This window comes from Arvicanthis niloticus, chromosome 18 (genome assembly GCF_011762505.2).
Source record: "Arvicanthis niloticus isolate mArvNil1 chromosome 18, mArvNil1.pat.X, whole genome shotgun sequence".
NCBI classification, from domain to species: Eukaryota; Metazoa; Chordata; class Mammalia; order Rodentia; family Muridae; genus Arvicanthis; species Arvicanthis niloticus.
The window spans coordinates 21,475,278-21,491,476 of NC_047675.1; positions in this window are offsets into that span (position 1 = coordinate 21,475,278).

The window sequence follows — 16,199 nt, forward strand, 5'->3', positions numbered from 1 at the left end:
ACACTTTTTGGTGTGAGGCCCCGGAGAGGTTAACATTGCCTCACTCCTTCCTCTCTTTCTGAGGCTGCTGCTCACGCTGCCCTCTGGGCTGCTCCACGTGCGCCCAGGGCTGTGTCCGCAGATGGGCATCTGACAAAAGCACCTGCCATGGTTGACATGACAACTGTTCTGTTCCCACCTGTAAAGAGAGCAACATGAGAAGAACAGGATTCATTCTTAAAATAACTCTGCCATATATGCATATGTATATGTGGATATGCATATATATCAAGTACATGAACAACAATGAAATTTGATGAGCTCATTCTGATCAGGTTTTCTATGTGAGGCTTGGGATAAGGGACTGAGTGAGGGATTTAACAGCAAGGCTGAGACCTGGACTGTGGATCAGATGTTAGAGTCCCACTCCTATACAAACTACACAGGTAAGGCACACTGGGCTACATCTCTGGTGCATAGGAAAGCAGAAGCAGGTGTCAACGGGGAGCCAGACCTGTTCTGTCCATCCTCCTTGGACATGTTCACAATGCTTCTTTCAAGCTCTGACTCCCTCTCTGTCTCTTTCTGTCTCCGTCTCCGTCTCCGTCTCTCGCTCTCTCTCTTTCTCTGTCTCTTAGTTTTTCGAAACAGGGTTTCTCTATATAGCCCTGGCTGTCCTGGAACTCACTCTGCAGACCAGGCTAGTCTCGAATTCAGAAATCTGCCTGTCTCTGCCTCCCAAGTGCTAGAATTAAAGGCGTGTGCCACCACTGCCCGGCTTTTTTTTTTTTTTTTTTTTTTTTGGCCTTTTTTTTTTTTTTTTTTTTTTTGGTTTATTTTTTGAGACAGGATTTCTCTGAGCAGCTCTGGATCTTCTGGACTCAATATGTAGACCAGACTGGCCTCAAACTCAGGAAGATCCCTCTGCCTACCAAGTGCTAATATTAAAGGCATGCACCACCACGACCGGCTGATCTGACTCTCTTACCCTGCTTTTTGTTTTCACCAGGTTGAGATTTCAATCCTGAATACTGTGGTTAGAAAAAAAAATGTTCCCCGAGGGTGTACATTGCACACACCTTCTCTAATATGAGGGCCCCACGCTGTGAGCAGCAGTAGTACAAACATCCACACGGCGAAGATATCAATGTCCAGAAATCCTGAAAGGACACTAGATAGTCAGGGAGAGCTCCAGGTCGTGACTAGGCTCCTTTTCTGTGGGAGTGTCTCCTCAGGTCAGGATGAATTTGCCCCTTCAGATTCTAGCTCTTGGCCATTAAGTCAGAATGTCCCAAGATTTGGAGGCAATTGCCCAGCGTTCTAGGAATGTGGTGATTGGCTCCAGAGGAATACTACCTGTCAAGGTGTGTTGGAATGTGGCGAGCCTGCAAGCTTGGGGAGCCCTAGGAAAGTTCCATATGAACTAGTACCTATACCATGTCCATCGGTCCTTCCACCCTTAGCTATAGACAGAACGGGACCAGAACCCCATGCCTGCCTATGCGGTGCAATAGAGAAACAGGGCCACATGTGAGGTATGATTGGGAATGAGAGAAAAGAGAGTCATTGCAGAGGAACACAAAGGTGACAGACACTAGAGACCAATCCCTCACAGCTCATCAGAGCTCAGCAATTCAAATTCCGGAGCACATACTCCAAGCCAGGGTAAGGTGACTTCCATCAGGACGTATGGGGGTTGGGAGTGAAGGTGAAAAAACAGGACTGGTTTTCTGGAATGTTGGTGTGAGTGACGTCCAGCAAACATAAAAGAACTGGGATGGGCCTGCCTGGAAGCGGGGAGGCCCAGGGGGCTGTACAAGATAGAGCCCGCACGGGAGGAGGGGCTCCGCCGTGCGCAGAGGTTCTGCACTCTGCTCTTCTGGTGCGCTCTGCACTACCCAGGGCCAGGTGCTGATGACTCAGCCAAAGAGGACACCAGTGCTGAGTGCACCATGCCGTGGTGATAACTTGGAAAGCGAGCGGCACTGCTCCAGGCTCTAATCTGCCCTCTGGTGTTCACCTGGACCTCCGCTTGGACCTCCATCTTCGCTTGGACCTCTGTACCCGCTTAGACCGCCATGTTCACACAGTCTGGAAATAGATCCACTGGGCGGCTGGGAAGTGACCCTTGGAATGGGCCTTAGGATTCCCAGTTCCCAGAGACAACACTAATGTTCCTGGGCGTGAGGAGATCGGTCTTGGGTTATGAGCTCAGTGAACTCCGTTCGTCCACTGCTTTCTCTCTAGCCGAGTTCCTGATAGCAAGCGTGTCCATCCTGAATGCATCTCCCTGTCACACTTCAGACTTGAGGCTCAAGCTACCCAATCTTACATCACTCAGCTGGTTGGGGACGTCTACCTGGATCCAGGGCTCCGTGTGGGTCTGGGAGTCTCAGTACAGGTGGAGGGCAGTGAGCTGATGACCTCGAGTCCTGACTGCAGTTGCTGTCATCATGGGCTCACCTAACATCTGGGGCTTTCCTTTGTGTGGCAAACCTGAAGGGTACTTGCTCTTCTCAGATGAGGGGACATAAGAATGGGCCGCTCTCCCTTTTCCGAGGCAGGCAGGAGCTCTTGGGGCTATGTGGCCGGAGGTGCCCCTGGGAAGTTAATGATTGTGTGCTCTGTCTCCTTTCTTTCCAACACTTCTCTATCCTTTTCCTCACAGGTGACTTCTGCAGTTGCCCAGTGGCAGGTGCCCTGTGTGCAGGAACCTTAGTAGGTAACAGGTGAGGACTGGGCTGAGTCAGAGTAGGGAACCCATAAATTGTCAGGCAGACGCCAGATTGACATCCACTTTCTGTTTCCCATCCTCATGCCTCAGCAACTGACTGAGGGTCCGAGCAGGGAGAACAAAAAATGGTTGATTCTTTATCCTTAGAACTGGGACACCGAGGCCCACCCAGAGAGTGTAGACCAGACTGCTCTGACCTGATGCTGGGAAAATGTCCTAAGTACACAGTATTTTTTCCCAATCTTCCTGCTGCCGACTTGAGTCGCTAAGCCCTGTACCCAGGCGGGGCTCATCTGCACTGTTCTCCGTTCCCCCAACCGTCTGCAGAAGGAGCATGGTTTCTGAAACGGATCCCTGAGGCAGAGCTGCTCCCGGGCCTTCTGTCAAGCACTGCGTCTACAAAGAGACATTATTAAGCAGGTGCAGCTGCTGCATGTGAGATGGGGCAGCGCTCCCCACAACGTCATGGTATCTACAAGTCCGACTTGTTTTTCACATACCGCTCACCTATTTGCTTGCTGGCTTCCCTCCAGTTTGCTGTGATAAAATACGGGACAGAAGCAACCTGGAGGAGAAAGAACATATTTCAGCTCACGGCTCCAGAGATATGGGGGTGGTCCAGCCTCAAAAGCTTGGGGGAACTGGTTGTATCATATCCATGCTTAGGAATGGGGGCAATGAATACACTCAGTAATGTTCTCCAGTGCTCAGCTCACCTTTTAAAAATTTTTAAATATGGGCCAGGAGATGGTGGCAGCATACCCCTTAATCCCACATGGGAGGTAGAGGCAGGTAGATTTCTGTGAGTTCAAGGCCAGCCTGGTCTACACTGTGAGTTTCAGGACAGTTGGGACACAGAGAACTACTGCTTTGAAAAACAAACAAACAAACAAAAAATTTAAAATATAGTCTAGGACACAAATCAGGTTGGGTCAACCTAGTCTACACAATATTTCTTTTAAGACTCTTCCTAGGTGATTCTAGATAGTATTAACACTATAGTTGACAGTTAAAAATTGACAGTCGGGTGCACAAAGTCCCATCCCTAACCAAGAAACAGTTTGCTGTTTGTTGATAGCTGCTGGGAGAGAGAAAATCAGTCTTTTCTGATGGACTGACACACACATACCCCAGGAACAGTTTGCTAACACTAAGTAGACTCCATGTTTTTTACTAGGATTTGTTTGTTTCCTTTGATTTTTTTTTTTTTTTTGAATAGGGTTTCTTCGTGTAGCCCTGGCTATCCTTAAACTAGATCTGTAGAACATGCTGGCTAGCCTCAAACTCAGAAATCTGCCTGCCTCTGCCTACTGAGTGTTGGGATTAAAGGTGTGTGCCACCATTACTAGCTTGATTTTTTTAAATCTACTTTAAGTGTGGGTGCTCTGCTGTTGTGTGTCCTGTATGCCAGAAGAGGATGTCGGATCCCTTTATAGATGGTCTTGAGCCACCATGTGGGTGCTGAAGATTAAATTTAGGACTAATAGAAGAGCAGCCAGTGCTCTTAACCGTTGAGCCATCTAGCTCTCCAGCCCCGATTTTTTTTTTTTTTTCTTAAGAGAGAGAAAGATCGTGAAGTTGGGTGGGTTGCAGGGGGTGATCTGGGAGGATTTGGGGTAGGAGAAAGAATAGGATCAAAATATATTGTATGAAATTCTCAGAGAATAAATAAAAACCAAACCAAAAACCACAAAAACAAAACAACAATACCAACAAAAATCTTACTGCATGCTACATCTTTTTCCTGTGAAATATGCATATGAGTATACTGTAGCTGTCTTCAGACACACCAGAAGAAGGCATTGGATCCCATTACAGATAGTTGTGAGCCACCATGTGGTTGCTGGGACTTGAACTCAGGACCTCTGGGAGAGCAGACGGTGCTCTTAACCACTGAGCCATCCCTCCAGCCCCTCCTGTGAAATATGTTAATTAATTAATTAATTAATTAAAAGTTGTGTAGACTAGGCTCCAGCTACTTCCTGGTATGTGAAAATGACACTTGGTCTGAGACTTGGTCTCAGTTGTGTTGCAGGAGATTCAAGTTGAAGGAAGTTGAGGTGAGGGCAATGAGGACAGGAGTCTGGGTACACGAAGGGAGCCATCTTGCTGCTTCTCTGAAGCAGAGGAAAAAAAAAGAGGAGAGGAAAAAGTCTGCCTGCTAGGCAAAGTCAAGGCTGGTCAAGGCCTGTTGGCAGATCTCCCAGCTTGCTGAGGCATGGAGTAATAAAAGGAGGTGTACCTGAGGCTCAAGGTGAGGGGCTTGAAGATTCTATCGACCTTGGGGAAGGAACAGAGAGGTTTTGGGATGGAAACAAATGTCTTATGTATATATTTTAGCAAATTGTTTCTGTTAGCTTGTGGCTTTGCTTCCCAGGGTCCTGTAGTACAAGAAGGCTATGGGAAATACGCTCACTACTGGCGTGGTAATGACCAGCAGACCTTCCATACCTGTCTCTGACATCTTTTTCTTTCTTTCCCGTAATCATCCTCCCTCCCTGCTCAGAGGACAGTTCGACTTTGTACCGGCCGGACTGGTACAGGTGCAGTGTTCTGTAATCTCTTCTGATTTTGGCTCTTTGTGAGCTATGGCAGGAATTTCCTCTATTCTCAACAGTCAACTGATGGTTCCTGCTAGCTTGCACATCTGTGTCATAGTATACACACAGCAGCTACTTATGCTGCACCAACTGTTTACATTGCCTTAAGTCTGAGGCTCTTGGTGGTGAGAGGAGTATGGAGCTTACTAAAGCCAGAGAATTGTAGGACAGGAAATCCTTCTTCCTCTTCCTCTTCCTCTTCCTCCTCTTCCTCCTCCTTCTCCTCCTTTTCTTCTTCTTCTTCTTCTTCTTCTTCTTCTTCTTCTTCTTCTTCTTCTTCTTCTTCTTCTTCTCCTTCTTTTAAAAGAAGAGATGGAGAAAGAGGAGAATGGGGAAGAGGGAGAAGAATAAAAAGCAGGCATGATGATGTACACCTGTGATCCTAAATATTCTAGAGGCTGAGACAGGGGGATTCCAAGTTCAAGGTAGGTGTGGGCTGATGAGTAAGGCCAAGCCAAAGCAGAGAATGGCTTCCATCAAGAGTGCAGAGGCTAGCCTGAGTGCAGAGCCCCTTGCACTGACATCTGAGAGCTGAACTTTCAAGGAGACACAGTTGAGAATAGAGAAATCGACCTTCTTGGGACAGCAGGCAGCAGGTTGACCTCATGGACCTGGGACACCTGTATTAATTATTTTAATTAACTAATTGGTTAAATTAATTATTCACAGTGCTGGGATCATGTCCATGGCCTTGCTAGGGAAACACTCTACCATTGAGCAGCACATGCCTGGTCCAGGAGACTCTTTTCTTTTTCTTTTTCTTTCTTTTTTTTTTTTTTCTTTTTTGGTTTTTCGAGACAGGGTTTCTCTGTATAGTCCTGGCTGTCCTGGAACTCACTCTGTAGACCAGGCTGGCCTCGAACTCAGAAATCTGCCTGCCTCTGCCTTACAAGTGCAGGAGACTCTTTTCAATGAGTACTTCCAGTTACAACTCATGGAAGCACCATACAGAACCACTTGGGAAAATAAAATGGCCTCTGTCATTTGTTTTCTCTCTAGTCTCAAGCCCAGACAATATTTCTTTTTAAAATTTATTATTATTATTTATTATTTTAGCTGTTGAGTGTGTGGTGTGTGCTTGTTAGTGTAGGTGTCTGTATGTTTAGTGTAGGTATATATAGTGTAGATCTAGGCATCAGGTGTCTTTCCTAGACCACTCTCCACCTGTATTTGTAGAGACAAGGTCTCTCGCTGAGCCTGAAAATTATTGATCAGGCTGGACTAGCTAGCTAATGAGCTTCAAGGATCCACCTGTCTCCGCCACCCTCTGTGTTGTGGTCAATGGCACACGCCACTGTGTGTGTCTTCTTACATGGGTGTTAGGGATCCAAATTCAGGTCCCCATGCTTTTGAGACACAGCCTTTACTGACAGAGTCACCTCTCTGGTCCCATTACTATTAATTTTAAGTTAACCTACATAGTAATGCCTACATTATGGTATTTTCACATCTGCATCTCATTGTATTTATTTAAATTCATTCTCTCCTTGTGCTCACCCTTTGACACTCAGCCTCCACTCCTGAGGAGTTTTTTTGGTTTTGGGTTTTTTTTTTCCCACCCAAGTTGGTATTTGGAACTACTCCCCAACCACATGGCTGCCTGTAGCAGCGACACAGAGAACGTGGAGTTGCATGGTGGAGGTACCCACATGCCTGATATGACCTGCTATGAATTGTGCTTGGACCCGTTGTCATGGAAACCAACTCAGGCAGCTATAGACTCCTATTGATCCTGCATGCTTGTCCAGTGTGGGTGGCACGCTGTTCCTACCACCATCTCCCTGCAAAAGAATCTGGGGTAAAGCCTTGTGGGCCATGGCCAAGGGCATGTTGTTTTGGGAGTCGTGGTGCCAAGGTTTCAAGCGTACCCAGCCATTGCTCTTTGGCAACTCTGTTTTGGAGACGTACAGCTGCCAAGCCTCCAAGGGGATAGGAACACAATGTCTTCACTGGGCCCGACAAACAATCACTTAACATTCGCCTTTTTCTTTTTCAAGTCATGTGTGAAAGGGCATCCTTGATTACCTCCTCCCCTGTTCCTGAGCCCTCTCTCCCATGGGGCTGGGCAGAACAGGACAATTGTAGACCTCTGTTGGTGAGAAAAGATTACGGTAAATTGAATGCTTTCGACGTGGGTATTTTTGGAATGGCTTGCTTACTTCTAGAGGCTTCGGTACACCATTGTGAAATACCCTGGTGATGCCGTGTGGAACACGGGCTGTGGAGCCAGACTGCCTAGCTAGACCCTCTCCCCTGCTTAGGATGTCAAGTGGCCTGTCATGGGGACATGTCTCAGGATGACATGTGGCCAAGTCCCATGTCTCATCTTGGGAAGCACACAGGGCTGCCATGAACCTGATTGTGTCTAGGACAGTCCCTGGCATGTAATCAGGGGCTCAGGACTGTTTCCCTCCCATCCAGCCATGGTATGTGGCAGTCAGCAGGCAATCCATAAATGTTCTCTGTGTTCCATGAGCATGTATTGGACACAGTCAGCCATTCAAGTACTAACGAGGTCCAACCCCACTTAGCTTCCAAGAGGAGAGGAAATATAAACATAACACAGACCCCTTGCCAGAAGTCTTCAAGGCTTTGCTTCCTCCAGAACAACCCAGTCCTAAGGGTGAGGACAAGAGGCTATGAGATGCAGACACATCTAGAACAAACAAGTGACAATTACTGGGGGGTTTACTGATAGAAGTGTGGTCCCAGACACCAGAATGTCCAATTTGGCACCCCACAATTTGACCCAGAAGGGAGTTTGTGGGCTATAACAAAAGTGACTTGATGCTACTGGAATGTAGCTGGCTCATCTTAAGATGATCGTGAAGAGCCAGGTGCATCCCACCAGCCTGAGTCTGAATGTAAAGTCTCATACATGACCCCACCTTATCAACTCATGGTTTGCTAAGAAATTGTGCAGGGACCACTGACTAGGGTTAACCGGGGATAATCACAGGGATAATCAAGGTGTCTACAGTCCTGTCAAGTTGCACCCACACCGTGTTGTTATTCAGGGATCAATTACCGATTCAGAGCCTTGCTTCCGAGCTGGGACAGACGGCTACAGAGTTTAAACATCTCCATCTTAAGATAGCCCGGTTCCCGCGCTGACTCTAGGTTAGTCTGTGTGGGACAAGCTAAGATGTGTGGGACTATTGGGAGAAGCCAGGAGGTCAGAAGACACCCCTATTTGTTGGAAGACCCTGCTATTAAGGTCGAAGTCCACTATGTCCGGATAGGTTCTGAGCTTGACCCAAAGTGGAGGAGTCCCTTTTTTCAGCAGGGCTTTCTCTTCTCTGCCTGACCTTATCTGGAGAGCATGACCTCTACATCCTCTACCCTTGGAAAGTCATGTAGTCCGTGACCAAGGCTGAACTTCCATCTCTCCCATTAAGAACCCGCTCCGCAAGCACCCGGAATTCCTCTTCACGTAAAAGAAGCATCCCCAGGTTTTCTGCCACAGCCAAAAAAGTGCTTTCACCCTGAAAACCCCTACCCACCCCACACAGTTCATAAAACCCTTGTTGACCGCTAATTAAAAGAGCAAGCGTTTTCACTGGATGTTGTCTGCTAAGAGAGCTGTTTCACCGAATACCATCCAAAGGAGCTGTAAGGCTGAAATCCTCGGAGAAGCCCCGCCCCTTAACTCACAGCTGGACTGAGATGCTGCTGACTCCACCCCTTCCGGGCTCAGCTTCATGGCCCCCATCCTGACCCTGAGTGTACAGTGCCCGGACACCTCGAGGGAGGAAGCAGAGCTCAGAACCGCACCACTCACACACTCTGTTTATTACACTTAATGAGCGTGCGTGTGGCACATACGTGTGCATGTGGCATGAGACGTGTGTGCAGGGCAGAAAATATTTTTAGGAGTTAGTTCTCTCCCACCAGGTCCTAGGGATCAAATTCAGATCTCCCAGTTTGGCTGGAAGGTACCTTCACCCACTGAGCCATCTTTAAGGCCTCCACTCACTCTTTCACATGACCACATCTTGCCCATTGCTGGGAAGCAGTCAGTGCCTGAGCCCGGGGAAGCAGGAAGATAAGTCTTCTGAGGGGTGGGCATGATACCCTACCCAACCCTATAATCCATAGAGGGTGGAAACAAGAGAAACCAGTTAGACTCTCTCTTCTGAGGAGTGTAAATTCAAGATGCACATCGAACATCTAACAAAGGGGCCACCAGAGCCTGTGTGTAACTAGAGTGACACGTGTGACTGTAAAAATACCAACTCTAGCAGGGCAGTGGTGGCGCACGCCTTTAATCCCAGCACTTGGGAGGCAGAGGCAGGCAGATTTCTGAGTTCAAGGCCAGCCTGGTCTACAGAGTGAGTTCCAGGACAGCTAGGGCTACACAGAGAAACCCTGTCTTGAAAAAAAAAACAAAAACAAAAACAAAAAATACCAACTCTAAAATGGCAGTCACAAGAACTGGTGGGCCAAGCCTGGGACTTGCATTTCCATGAGAAACGCTGTATATCTCACTTTCCTAGGGACCCAGGATGGCAAGACATCCTCTCAGAGGGTTACCACTGTACTGTGTGAATTCTGAAAGCAAGCCCTATCCCATTTGGGATTCCTTGGGCACAAGCTACAGGGTAAATTAGGCAAGACAAGTTCATTAAAAAGGACATTGGGACCCATGGAGTTGACTGGAATAGTGGAAAACCAGGATCAGAAAATGGTAAACCCAGGAGTGAGTTCACACCTGATCCCAGGGCTGCTGCTCGAGGTGTCACGGTTAGGTTTGTCTTCTCTGCCGATTAAAGAATGAAAAGAAAATCTTGAGGTAGCAGTGGAGAACATCTCAGACAGCAGACAGAATTAGCCAGTGAAGAAATATTTTATTAAAGGTACAACCAGGAATTCCTGAGAAGAAGCTATGTCTGAAAACACCGATTGTCTGTCTGAGTAAGCTATGGGAATATCGGGAGATTGGAACAGAGCAGGCCCGGAACTGAATTGCCTTATTTTGGGCTAGTTTCAGTCCCCCAGTAGCCATTGCACGCCCACCTACGTGTCAGAGCTAACATCCTGTGGATAATCGATAAAAGCCTTTTGGGATCAAGTATTAACTTTGAAGCCTCTCACTGCCACCAACCAAAGACCTAAGAATGAGATCAGATGGCGCCTGAGGCCCATAGGAGTGCTTCCCCATCTTGCTGCACTTGCTTCTCTGATGTACTCACCAAGGCACCTTAAAATGGCCTCAACTTACAGCCCCCTCTCTCTGTATACATCACCACCTGCACCACCAGCACCACCAGCACCACCAGCACCACCAGCACCACCAGCACCACCAGCACCACCAGCACCACCAGCACCACCATCATCACCACCACCAGCACAAACACCACCAGCACCACCATCATCACCACCACCACCACCGTCATCTTCATCATTATCACTACCACCACCATCATCACTTGTTTTGTTTTGTTTTGTTTTGTTTTGTTTTGTTTTTGGAGCTGAGGACTGAACCAGGGCCTTGCACTTACTAAGCAAGCAGTCTTCCACTGAGCTAAATCTATCTATCTATCTATCTATCTGACCATCTATCCACCCATTCATCCATCTATCTTTCTATCTATCTATCTATCTATCTATCTATCTATCTATCTATCTATCTATCTATCTATCTATGTATCTACATTCTGTTACTATAAGACTTATAAAACTGCTTCTATATGGGGACATGGAATCTGGGGTGGCCGAATACTCTATTTCCCATGTTTGGTCACCCAAAGTTGACACCAGAATAAAATATCTCTTATTTCCTTTGAGGTAAGAGCTGTGCTTTTTACAGCAACAAAACACGCAGCAAGGTACACAGAAAGACCCACTATAAAGCAAAGGGAGCACCGAGTACCCCAAATCTGGGACTCTCCTGGAGGGCCGGGTCTTCTTAAGGGTCTTTTTAGAGTTTCCTTTCCCTAATTTAGGCTTGGTCAGTTTGAACTAAGGCAGAGCAGACAGATGATAGGCCCACGGCTTTGGTAACCACATCCCGGTCCCAGCCTTGAACTTGATGGGTTCACCACCAGGCAGAGCCTACCTTCAGGAGAAAAGTCTTTTATGCTCTTGTTTAAAGATGCTAGGCCTTGGTCTCTGGTCAGGAGGGTAAAGAAGAAGCCTGGGTTCGCCATTTTTGTTATCTAGTGCTGGCTTCTCTCCTTATTGTCTGCCTTTCAGAACTCTATCTGATGTCTAGACCCTCACCAGTGCTCAAGAGGCTTAGGCAGGAGGATTGCAACACTTTCAAGCTAGCCTAGACTACATGGTGAGTTCCAGACTAGCCTAGCCTAGGCTACAGAACGAGACACTCAAATTAAAAAAAAAAAAAAAAAAAAAAATAAGGCCAGGCATGGTAGTACATGCCTTTGACCCAGCACTCAGTAGTAGACAGAGGCAGACAGATCTCTGAGTTCCAGGCCAGCCTGGCCTACGTAGAGATAGTGAGGACCGGGCCAGCTGAGACTACACAATGAGACTATGTCTAAGAGAGAGAGAGCTGGAGGTCCAGAGAGTGAGAGTACAGTACTGTGCACGGCCAGGCAACAGGCTGTGTCCCATGCACAGCCTGACTGGGGTACAGAGTTGACACAACCAGTATCACCCCTTTGACCCTGCCCTCCCCCACAGCTACAGGGAACAAAGTAACCTCCCCATTGGATTATTCTTTCCTCACCTATGACCTGCCCACCCCCTCAGTCTGAGGAAGTCCAGCTGTCTCGAATGGGGAGAAGGTGGACCTGGCCACCGGCAAATTCTCTAGTGGCACCAGGGGACTTGCCTACCCCTGAGATTTCCCCTGGGAGCTGCTGGCTGGAGTCTTGGCAGGAAACCAATGAGTAATTGGGCAAAGCTTAACAAGGAGATTGTTTATAAGAGAGTAAAAAGGCTCGAGAGGTTCAGTGCAGGCTCCCAGGTCTGCAGCCTTGAGGAGCAGTGGCCAGGCAGGCCTGAGTCCAGAGAGCAGCAGCCTGAGAGACTGTCCCTACATCAACTGTGACTGTCTGGCTGCCACTGGACCTGACAAGATGGAGCTAGGAGAATATATTCTAGAATGGTCCCCTCTCTCTCTTCCACCTCTTTGTCAGTTATACATAACCAGATTTTGTCTCTGTGGCTTCCGGCTGTAGGGAATCAATCCCTAGATCTCTTGCCAAAACCAAGCTAACTTAAGGATGGACTCAGCCACACTAATTTCTCCAGCCAGACACGGTCCCTCAGATGTTCACTGTGAAAGTAGTCTCAAAGGACATCCATTGACGACACTTGACCCAGCTATGGGCTCCAAGACCACAGAGCAAACCCTATACCTCAACTCTAGGCTAGTTTCTTGGTTCCTGCCCTCAAAGAGTGGTCCCCTCTTCTTCTCCCAGCAAACAAGTGTTGGCTTCATTCTATTGACCATACCCAGAGTCTGGGCTGACATTCCCTTTGGTGGGGAGGAAACTTGTGGCGCCGGGGAGGGGATGGGCTTTCTCCATGGCAGGCATTGCAGAACTGCCCACTGATTCTGAGTTATGCTGGCTTTATCCCAGGGTCTCAGACTCGGGCAGGATGGACAGAAAGACTCTGTACTATTCTACTTCTTCCGGTCTGCACCTGTGAAGCACACTCACAGAAGCTGTTTCTGGGCTGGTAAGTGTTTCCTCCCATCATGCCCCCCCCCAACTCTCCAGCCTCAGAAAACTCTCCCCAGGCAGAATTCAAGTCTGTGACAATAATAAGCGCCTCCTCAGAGACATATAGGTCATGTGAGCCTGGCGTGCGGTGGAAAAATCAACACTAAATCCCCATAGCAAGCTCCCTAGGGGGACAAGAGGCCAAAGAGGATAGACCAGGGCTACCAACATCTTTGTGTCCCCTTACCTTACACACATGCCCCAGAGCCTGCCCTGCCTGACTCAGTGGAGGAAGCAGAGTGAGAAAACACCTGGGAATAGAGTCTTATCTGCTTACTTACAGGTAGTAGGAAGCCACGGAAGGTTAAGGATCGAAACAGTGATACGCTCATTCCTGCTCCTGTCCTATGGTGGGCGCGTGATAAGGACAGATTAATGATGAGTAAGACAGGCCTTTCCCTCCTGCAGTCTCGAGCTTATGGTTTGAGAAGTGACATTAAATACACAATTCAGAGCCAGTACTGGGGTATATTCCTGTGGGGTCTTAGGCTTTTCAGAGCCAGTACTGGGGTATATTTCTGTGGGGTCTTAGGCTTTTTTCTTGCTACACCGGTCTCCTTTTCTAAGGTACACCTGTTTACCTGTATCTTGAGCACACTGGTTGTTTCTTCTATGGGTTTTTAATTTTTATATTATTATTTTATATCTACATGTGTGTCTGTATACCACATGTGTGCCTGGTGCCACAGGAGGTCAGAAGAAAGAGGGCATCCGCTGGAACAGAAGTGACAGTTGTAACTCCTGCTTCCATATTCTGGGACTACAGACATCTGTAGTCAGGTTTTACGTGATGCTGGGGAGCCAACCCATGTTGTCTTCCCTGCTAGACGTGCCCTCTGCCAACTGGACTGAGCTCCCAGCTTGTTTATAATGAACTAGTCTGTGCTTTTTTCAGATGTCTCCAGTTCCCACCTGAAGCTCTTTCTGTTCTAGGATCAGATCCAAGATACACAAGTATCTAGCCATGGTGTCTTCTGAGACCTCTTGGTCCCACACTTTCCTTGTTTTTGTTTTTGTTTTTTTTTCCCCCGTTTTTTCGAGACAGGGTTTCTCTGTGTAGCCCTGGCTGTCCTGGAACTCACTCTGTAGACCAGGCTGGCCTCGAACTCAGAAATCCGCCTGCCTCTGCCTCCCAAGTGCTGGGATTAAAGACGTGTGCCACCACCACCCGGCCACACTTTCCTTGTTTTGATGACTTTGATGTCTCTCTATTGGCCTTCTTTCCCTCCTTCCTTCCTCCCTCATTTTTTCCCTCCCTCCCTTTCTCCTCTAAACTGTAGACAGAGGAGAATCCAGTGTCTTGTAACATTGACATTGGTTTTCAGAAGCAGGATCTCCCTGTGTAGCCCAGGCTACTGTTTTATGATTTAGATTCTAATCCAATATCGCTTCGTTTTCTCGTTCAGACCATTGCCGCTTCCGCCATCGGGAAGTCTTCCAGTGGGTTCCTGGGTCCCTTTCCTGTATCACCTCATTGTAGATGAATCATTTTCTTCTCTCTCCCCCACCCTATTCCTCCCTCTCTGACAGAACAGGCATGAAGTTGTGTGAGGTGATTTCTTAGTGCTTGTTAAAAAAAAAATCCAAGAAATCAAAACAAGATTCTTGTGACCTCAGTTTCTAAAAAAAAAAAAAAAAAAAAAAAAAAAAACCCAACAACAACAAAAAAAACAAAACCAAGGGATTCTACTTGGATAGTGCTTTCCTGCCCCTCCCAGGTACAGCAGCTAGGACTGGGTTCACTTCAGATGATTGCTTATAACTGCCATAGATATTTGTTTATGTGCCTCTGTGTTAAAGCCTGTTTTTGCTGCACGCAGCTCTCCTGTCACCTGCAGCTTGCCCCCGTAACTGTACACTTTACTCACATGGCTCCTCTGGGCCCACAGAGTAGAAATTGTTTGGGGCTCAGGTTGGCTGTGACATGAGACTTTAGTCTGCCCCATCTGTGGCTCCATCCTCCCAGGTTCCACCTCCTCTATAGCAGTGGCATTCCCCCACTTTTTTTTTTTTTTTTTTTTTTTTGTACCATATGTCATTATTTTCTGTTTGTGACCATTTTTCTAAGGGGTGTTTCTATTTTTTCAATATGAGGAGACCCTCCCCACTCCCCCCATTCCTCCCCTCCAGGGGGCCATTTTGTTTGAGACAGGTCTGTCCTACTGTGCAGCCTAAGGGGACTTCTATCCTGCTATGTTGCTGAGGAGGGCCTTTAACTTGTCATTCTCCTGCCTCCATTTCCCAACTGCTGGGGTTACACGTGTGTTTCACCACACCCATTCACGTGGTTATTGCAGTACTGGGAATTGAGTCCACGGTGTCATGGACAATAGGCAAGCATTCTATCAACCAAACTGTATTTTACCAACAGCCCAGGATCTAACTTTCAAATAAATAACATGTATTTGTTGTTGTTGTTTTGTTTTGTTTTTGAGACAGGGTTTTTCTACTGTAGCCCTGGCTGGTCTGAAACTCACAGTGAGAGCCTCATGGCTTGGCTCAGCTTGTTTTCTTATAGAACCCAGGGCCACCAGCCCAGGGCGGCACCCCCCCCCCCCCCCATGGATTGGACCCCTCACACATCAATCATTAATCCAGAAAGTGTCCCACAGGCCAATCTGCTGGAGGCATTTTCTTCATTAAGATTCCTTGCCAGATATAGAAAGTACTGCAGTCTCAGCACCCGGGAAGCAGAGGCAGGGGGTCTAGGCCTAGGTCGAGGCTAGCCTGGTCTACATAGTGAGGCCCTGTCTCCTCTTTCCAGATATGTCTAGGTGTGTGTCTGAGACAGACCAAAACAAGAACAACATAACTGGCGAGCGAATGGGAAACCAAAATGGGAAAATGATAGCTTGCAGGTTAAAGGTTCTGTGTGCAGTGAAGACAGTTGAGAATAAGTTCTCGTTTGTCTTGTGCAGGCTGAGGGTTCTGTTTGTCGTTGAAGCATAAGTTCCTGGGGAACTGGAGGGGTGGCTCAGCAGCAAAGAGCATTCATTGTCTGTTCTCCCAGAGGTCCTGAGTTCAATTCCCAGCAACCTCATGGTGGCTCACGACCATCTACACTGGAATCTGATGGCCTCTTCTGGTGTGCAGGTGTACATGCTGATAGAGCACTCATATGTATTAAATAAATCAATCTTAGAAAAGAAAGACTACATTTCTGAGTGGGGCATAGTGGTGCATGACTTTAAT